Below are 9,090 nucleotides of genomic sequence, written 5' to 3'. Positions count from 1 at the left end.
AAAGAAACGTCCTCAACCTATTTGGACACATAATCCACCGCGACCAAGATGTAGGTGTTTCCACAAGAACTCACAAAAGGACCCATAAAGTCAATACCCCACACATCAATAATATCAATCTCCAAAATGGTAGTGAGAGGCATTTAATTTTTCTTTGAGATTCCACCGGCCCGTTGACATTCATCACATCTTTTCACTAGATCACTAGCATCCTTGTAAAGAGTGGGCGAATAGAAATCGCAACTTACCACTTTGGCCGTCGTTCTTGCTCCACCATGATGACTACCATATGGCGAAGAATGACAAGCCCCAAGAATTTCACCTTGCTCTTTTCCCGGTACACATCTTCTAATCACCTCATCCATACAAATCCGGAAGAGGCATGGTTCATCCCAATAATAATCTTGTCAATATCGTTTGAGCTTCTTCCTTTGGTTTGAAGAGAACTCATCCGGGATGATTCCACACATAGGGAAATTTGCTAGATCTGCGAACCATGGCACCTCTTTCATTGAAATATCCAAAAGTTTCTCATAGGGGGAAGGAGTCATTGATTTCAAGGCCATCATGCGGCCTCCCCTCTTCCTCCAAATGAGACAAGTGGTCCGTCACTTGGTTTTCACTCCCTTTTCTATCTTGGATGTCAATATCAAACTCTTGCAACAAAAGCACTCATCTCATCAACCGAGCTTTGGAGTCCTTCTTTCTCATAAGATAACAAAGCGCCGCATGATCCGTGTGGACAATGACCTTTGCACCCATCAAATACGGGCGGAACTTCTTAAATGCAAACACAATGGCAAGGAGTTCTTTCTCCGTAACGGTGTAGTTGACTTGGGCACTTTTCATGGTCTTACTAGCATAGTAGACCGGATGAAAAATCCTGTTGATTCATTGCCCTAAAACAGCCCCAACCGCTACATCACTTGCATCACACATGAGTTCAAAAGGGACACTCCAATTTGGAGCGGTGATGGTGGGAGTAGTTGTCAACTTGAACTTCAACAATTCAAAAGCTCTCATGCAATCATCATTGAAGTTGAACTTAGCATCCTTCTCAAGAAGCTTGCACAATGGATTCACCACCTTATAGAAATATTTTATGAACGTCGGTACCGAAGTTGGAGGTGGAAGTTTAGAAATCACCTCAATCTTTGCCTTGTCAACTTCAATTTCATTCTTTGAGATTTTGTGGCCAAGGACAATGCCTTCCTCGACCATGAAATGACACTTCTCCCAATTGAGCACCAAATTTGTTTCTTTACATCTTGCCAACACTTTATCCAAATTTGCAAGACAATCATCAAAAGAATCTCCAACCGCCGAGAAGTCATCCATGAAAACTTCAAGTTAGTTCTCTACCATGTCCGTGAAAATAGTCATCATACACCTTTGAAAAGTCGTTGGTTCATTACAAAAACCAAATGGCATCCGCTTGAAGGCGAAAATACCATAGGGACATGTAAAGGTTGTTTTCTCTTGATCCTCTAGAGCAATAAGAGTTTGGTTGTAGCCCGAATACCCATCAAGAAAGCAATAGAAATCACGGCCGGCCAATCTATCAAGCATTTGATCTAAGAAAGGAAGAGTAAAATGATTCTTCCTTGTGACTTTGTTGAGCTTGTGATAGTCCATACACACTCTCCACCCGGTCACCGTTCTTGTAGGAATCAACGCATTCTTGTCATTGGTGACCACCGTCATGCCCCCTTCTTTGGTATATATTGAACCGGAGAAGTCCACGAACTATCGGAGATGGGGTAGACAACCCCGGCATCCAATCACTTGATAATCTCCTTCTTGACAACTTCTTACATAGCCTCATTGAGTCTCCTTTGATGTTTAATAGATGGTTTGGAGCCTTCCTCCAAGTTGATCTTATGCATACAAAATATCCGCCAAAGTCCACCAAATAGCCTTCTTCCTTTTTTGTAGCACCGCCAAATTAGAGTCTACCTGCACGTTAGTCAAACAAGAGGAAAGAATAACCGGTAAAGTAGAATAAGGACCAAAAAATTCATACCGAAGATATGGAGGCAATGGCTTCAACTCCAAGGTAGGAGGCTCTTCAATAGAAGGCTTTGTAGGAGGAGTTGTCCTATTTTCAATATCCAAGGACAATTTTGGGGGTGCATAGTTGTACGAAACCATTCCTTGCAAAGAGTTCACACATTCCATGAAGCCATTCAGATCTCATCATCATCAAAGTTGAGCAAGACGACCTCTAACATATCACCAACATTGATCATAACACTTGTTTCATCAATAATAACATTGGTCACCAAGTCTACAAAAGAGCACACCTCATTTCTATTTGGTTCTCGCATGGATTTACACACATGGAAGACCACTTTTTCATCACTAACCCAGAATGTAAGTTTTGCGGTTTCAACATCACAAAGATCCTTCCCCGTAGCAAAGAAAGGTCTCCCAACACGAACTAAGACATCTTCAATCACTCCCAAAGGCATTTTCATAGTATGATCGGCCATTTGCAATTTCATAGAGGTGGGTCTTGGTTGCCCAATTCCCAAGGTCTTGAAAATCGAATAGGGCATCAAATTTATACTCGTCCTAAGGTCAGAAAGAGCTTTTAAAAACTCAACACTTCCAATTGTACAAGGAATTGTGAAAGCACCGGGATCCTCCAACTTAGAGGCCATTGAATGCACAATTGCACTCTCTTAATGAGTGACTTTGATGGTTTCAAAATTCATTGACCACTTCTTTGTCACGAGATCCTTCATAAATTTTGCATAGTCGGGCATTTGTTCCAAAGCTTCAACTAATGGCACATTGATTGAGAGACTCTTCACTATTTGAATGAGCTTCTTGAATTAATTCTCACCATTTTGTTTGGCAAGTCTTTGAGGGTATGGAGGTGGGGGCTTAGGCAACGGTGCCTTAGCCTTTTGCACTATCGACTCCAGTATATCAATAATGTGATATCTAGTCGAGTTCACCTCCTCTTGAGTATCTTCCACACTATTATCAATATCAATCCGAACTTCATCATTTGATTGCACCATATTTCTCGGGACCTCTTCTTCTTGTACCACTTACTCATCATCCACAAGTTGCCTTTGACTTAAGGTGGGTGCATTCCCACCTCTTTCACTTCTTGTAGTAACGTCCATGGCATGCCCCGTGTTGTTTCCACCCTTTGGGTTTACTACCGTGTCACTTGGTAGTGCCCCCTTAGGACGAGAATTTAGAGCTTGAGAGATTTTTCCCATTTGAACTTCTAAGTTGCGGATTGATGTGTTATGTGAGGAAAGTTGGGCATTTGAATCGGTATTCTTTTCCATTATTTGTTTAAACATATTCTCAATATGCCATATCTCATGTTTTGAAGAACTTGGACCATGGAAAGGATAAGGAGGCGGGTTATTCGGTTATTAATACATCGGGGGCCTTTGAAAACTAGACCCCCGGTTGACTTGATTATTGTCCCATCCGCCTTGATTGTTACCCCCCCCCCCCCCCCAATTTCCTTGATTATTGCCACTCCAATTTCTTTGATTGTTGTTGTTATGTCAATTCCCTTGATTTATGCCACCACTCCAATTTCCTTGCTTTTTAGAATTCCAATTGCCTTGATTGTTTTGAGGTCGCCATTGTTGTTGGTTTGGGCCTTGGAAGTTATATCTTGCCCTTGAAAGTTGTTCACATATTGCACATCCTCTTCTCGTTCATTGTAAGAATCATCTTGATCAAAACCACTATCCTCTTGCACATAATTCTCCACTCGATTTACCACTTGTGGACCCTTGGTCCTTCTTTTGTTTACCATCATGTTCACCGCTTCCATGGAATTGAGTTGCTTAGGATTTTGCACTTGTGAGCCTTTGCTAGTAGATTCATGGTGGTAGTCAATTCGGAAATGGCTTGCCCATGGTCATGCAACTCTTTGTGAAGGTGGATCACGTTCGTATCACCTTATGGAACATTAGCCTGGGATTGCCACGTCGATGATGTTTCCACCATTTCATCCAAAATCTCACACGCCTCCGCATACGACGTAGTCATAAAGTTACCACCAGCAAGTTAATTTACTACACATTGGTTGGTAGTGTTAATCCAACGATAGAAGGTTTGTTGAATCATGTTTTCCGTCATATCGTTGTTGGGACATTTCTTAACCATTGTTATATACTGCTCCCAAATCTCGTGTAGTGGTTAATTCGGCTCTTGCTTGAATGCCAAAATCTCATCTCGAAGTGTAGACATGTGCCCCAGAGAGAAGAACTTAGCGATAAAATTTTTCGCTAACTCATCTTAAGTGTGAATGGAATGGTTCGGAAAACATTCCAACCAATCTAAAGCTTTCCCCCTTAGAGAGAAGGGAAAAAGCCTTAGCCTCAATGTATCCTTAGAGACATTTGTTTGTTTGCTCCCCCAACAAGTGTCCACAAACCCCTTCAAATGTTTGTACGCATTTTGACTTGGAGCACCGGTGAAGAAACCCCGTTGCTCTAGCAAAGTGAGCATCACATTAGTGATTTGAAAGTTGCTCGCCCTAATACGGGGAGGGACTATTGCACTAGCATATCCTTCATTCATTGGGTAACACCCGGTGTGGAGCCGCTCGTGGTGGAGGTAGGGGTGGAGAGGGGACATTGTCATGAGGCACTCGGGCTCTTTTATTGGCTTGAGGTTCAAGAGGAACCTCATCAACTTGCTCATCCTCGACGTCCGCATCCCCCAAAGGTAAATTTTCGAGCTCATTGTTCGCCATGGTTATACCTACGATTTCTCAAACAAATTAGTAACACGGAAGGAAAAGAAGATATTCCAAAAACACACTCAAATATATAGCTAACACCATTTTAACTCCCAGGCAATGGCTCCAAAAATTGATCACGTCCACAATACACCTCAATAAGACATATGACACGGTCGTATGCAATAATAATTACCCAACTAGGAGTCGGAGTCGAATCCAGTGGGAGTTATGATGCGAGTTAGGAGTATATATTTGAAGCAAGAAAATGGGTTATCTAAGATTGCACTTCCTCAACAAGGTTTTGTTTTCTATTTCTACTTGTTACTCTAATGAATGCAAGATAAAGAAAATAGATTCTAGATCAATGTTTTTGAGGTTTTTCCAATTGAATTAAAGGCCTAGGGATGTGACCATAACCTAGGTGTTTGCCTAATGGGATAAAGACATTAATACTTGTTTTGTTGATTGGATGTCTTATAGCTCTCAACTCTACGTTACCTACTCAATACCTCTCGGTTAGAGAGTGATTTTGCCCAATTAGGCTTTCTCAAGTCCAAATGGGTATCAACCAAAATAGTTGATAAGAGCTCAAGTCAGGTTATTACTATCTCTAGGTTGAACACTTTAATTAGGTTAATCAATCTTTCAATTACACCAATTCCTTGTTAGCTAAGTTATCCTAGACTAGGTCTCTCTTTCTCAAGTAGAGACTAAGTCAAATAGGCATGAATCAATATTTGCAACCATTAATTCTAAAATTGTAGCATGAACTAAGATAAATAATCAACACCCAGTCATAAACAAGCACTAAATTAGATACCCATAAGGTTTACACACTAGGGTTGGGTCACAATCCTAATAAATGTCTAGATACTCATAATGGAAATTGCAGAAAATAGAGAAGAAAAGCTAATTAAAATGATGAAATCTAAAGTTAAAACACCAAAATAATGTAAAACTTCCTAAAGTAGTAAAGAAAAATGGCTACAGCGGCTTTAGATGTTCAAACTTAACCTAATTTTGTGAAACTTGTCTATTTATACAGGGCCAAAAATCTCGGACAAAAATGCCCCTTGGGAGGTTCTTCGGCTGCGCAATTCCATGTGCGGTCCGCCGATTTCTTCAGCTGGCAGAAAGTGAAGTTCTGCATTCGCACATTTTTGAACTGCGGCCGCGAGGCAATCTTCTCGCGGCCGCACATTTTTGGACTGCGGCCGCGAGGCAATCTTCTGCGGCCGCACATTTTTGGACTGTGGCCGCAAGGCAATCATCTGCGGCCGCACAATTCTTGTGTGGTCCGAAATTCACAAAGGCCCCTGGACTTGATCTTTTTGCATACTCTCTGATCTTTGACTCTTAGCCCAGTTCTGCGGTCGCACAATTCATGTGTGGTCCGCACATTGTTGAAAGTTCTGCTAAATGTTTCTTCTTGGTTTGCGGCCGCAGATGGAATTTTATGGTCCGCAATTTCTTTTGCGGTCGCTGAATTCCTTCTGCGAACTGCACATTTGTGCTTCTTCTCCCTTTATTACCTTGTGCTTCAGAACACTCTTTTTTGAGTCCGATTTCATCTCGGGAGACCAAACTTCCAGCATTCCTACAATTTTGCACAATTTCATTAGTTTCGGGAACACAATTCAATATTTTCGGACTAAAATAAAAGCTAGAAGGTGTTAATAAGCAGTCAAAATCCCCACTTATCAAATGGTTTTGTTGATTGATGTACCAATGGTGCGTAACATTTCTTGTACAATTGGCCTCCTTTGAAGCTATATCGTGCTACTTTAATGGGCAGTGCTCGGGATATTTTAGGGTCTTCAGGCAACTTTCCATCCTCGAGATAATCAATGATCTCATTTCTCCAGTCCCAAACCAAATTAGTCATGTTTACCTCGTAGTAACTATCTGCGTCTAGAACCAAGTGCATAAGTTGTATGACCATACCGGAGTCTGATCCCTTCATTTCGTTGATGGGCCAAGGTTAGCTAATGCGTCCTCTATTAAGTTTTCTTCCCTCGGGATATGCGTAATTGACCACTCCCAGAATTGAGCAAGAAGATTCTGAACCTTCGCTACATATTGTTGCATGCATTCCTCTTTGGCTTCGAAGATCCCGTAGACCTGATTTACTACCAACTAGGAGTCCCATTTGATTTCTATGACCTCAGAATCTAGTCCCCGGGCCAATTCGAGTCTTGCAATCAAAGTTGCATGCTTCGCTTCATTGTTTGTCAAAGGAACCTTTCTAATGGCATGCCTCAGGGTTTCTCCCGAAGGCATGGTTAATACTATGCCAAGATCCCGAACTGAAATCGGCCACAAAGTCGGTCAAAACTTGTGATTTAATCACAGACCTAGGTTTATATTCTATGTCAAATTCACCCATTTCGACAGCCCATTTGGCCAGCCTACCCGAAAGTTCTGGTTTATGAAGGATATTCCGCAGGAAAAAGGTGGTCACCACAGCTATCGAGTGATATTGGAAATAAGGCCTTAGCTTTCAAGCGGCGACTACGAGGGCCAATGCCAGCTTATCCAAATGTGTGTAGTGAGTTTATGCTCCCTTTAAAATTCTACTAACGTAATAAATGGGAGATTGCGTACCTTCGTCCTCACGGACTAAATTGCTACTTACCGCTACCTCCGAGACCGCTAGGTAGATTAATAATTTTTCACCTTCCTCTAGCTTCGATAGTAACGGAGGACTTGACAAGTACCTTTTCAAATCCCTCAAAGCCTGCTAGCATTCCGGCATTGGCAAGAATATCGTCTATATAAACTTCCATGGTTTTTCTTATTTATTTTTCAAACATCTTGTTTACGAGCTGCTGATAAGCGGCTACGGCGTTCTTTAACCCGAAGGGCATCACATTATAACAATATGTGCCGAAATTCGTTATGAACGAAGTTCTTTCTTCCTCCGGGTCCATCTTAACTTGGTTATACCCGGAGTAAGCATCAAGGAAACTCATTAACTCATGCCTGGTCGTTGCATCAATCATTTGATCGATGTTTGGTAATGGGAACGAGTCATTTGGGCACGACCTATTCAAGTCTTTATAGTCTACGCACATGCGAAATTTATTATTCTTCTTAGGAACTACTACTACGTTAGCTAGCCAGTCTGGATACTTTACCACACGGATTGAACCGATATCAAGTAGGCGAGTTACCTCTTCTTTGACGAATTTATTTCTGGCCTCGGCAATAGGAGGTTTCTTCCGTCTTATCGGAGGGATGCTGGGATCCAAGCTTAGCTTGTGTACGGCCACTTCCGGTGGGATACCTGTCATATCCGCATGCGACCACGCAAAACAATCAATGTTATATTTAAGAAATTCAATAAATCCATACCTTAGTTTGGGGTACAGTCCTGTCCCCAAATTGAATTTCCTCTCCAGGAACTTCTCGAATAATACGACTTGCTCAAGCTCTTCCGCTGTGAATTTTGTTACTTCTGTTTCTTCTGGCACCTGGAAATACATTGGCACTTGATAAGATTTCGGCACATTTTCCCTCTAGTTGACATCGCTTAGCTCGGGAATAGGCACTGGTTCCTGTAATTTCTATGCTGCATGTTCTTTTCCTTTGCTACTGGAGATTGAAATTGCATTCATCAACCTTGCCGCCGGTTGGTCACCTCTTATTTATTAATTCCCTCGGGAGTTGGGAATTTCAGCAACTGGTGATATGTCGATGGCATAGCTTTCATCTCGTGCAACCATGGTCTTCCCAGGATAATGTTGTAGCCCATATCACCATCCACCACCTCGAAAAAGGTCGTCTTTATTACCCCTTCGGCGTTCATGGGCAATAGGATCTCTCCTCGGGTTGTCACGCTTGCTGGGTTAAAACCGGCGAGAAGTTTTGTTGCCGGAATGATGCTTCCGGTAAGTTTGGCTTGCTCCAATATCCTCCATTGCATAATATTGGCCGAACTCCCTGGATCCACCAGAACACGTTTGATCTTAAAATCTAATACATTTAAAGAAATTAACAATGCGTCGTTATTCGGTAGCAATAACCCATCTACATTTTTCTCCGTGAAAGTGATATCTTCTTCAGCGACTTCCCGGAGTCTCTTGTTGTGGGTTACTGATAGTTTTGTCTTTTTTGTTGTCGAGAAGGTTACCCCGTTAATCTCATCCCCCCTCCCGAAAATCACGTTGATCGCCAGGCACGGGGGATCTTCTCCCGCTTTTGAGGGATCCGTGTTGTCACGATTTTGACCGAATTTTCTTTTTAGCATGGTCACTTAAGAATTCCCTAAGATGGCCATTTTACAGCGGTGTCGCAACCTCTTCGCGTAGATGTCGGCAGTCCCCAGTCCGGTGACTATTCATCCTGTGGTATTCGCACCACAA

This window comes from Nicotiana tabacum, chromosome 17 (genome assembly GCF_000715075.1).
Source record: "Nicotiana tabacum cultivar K326 chromosome 17, ASM71507v2, whole genome shotgun sequence".
Taxonomy (NCBI): Eukaryota; Viridiplantae; Streptophyta; class Magnoliopsida; order Solanales; family Solanaceae; genus Nicotiana; species Nicotiana tabacum.
This window is presented reverse-complemented; position numbering follows the sequence as displayed.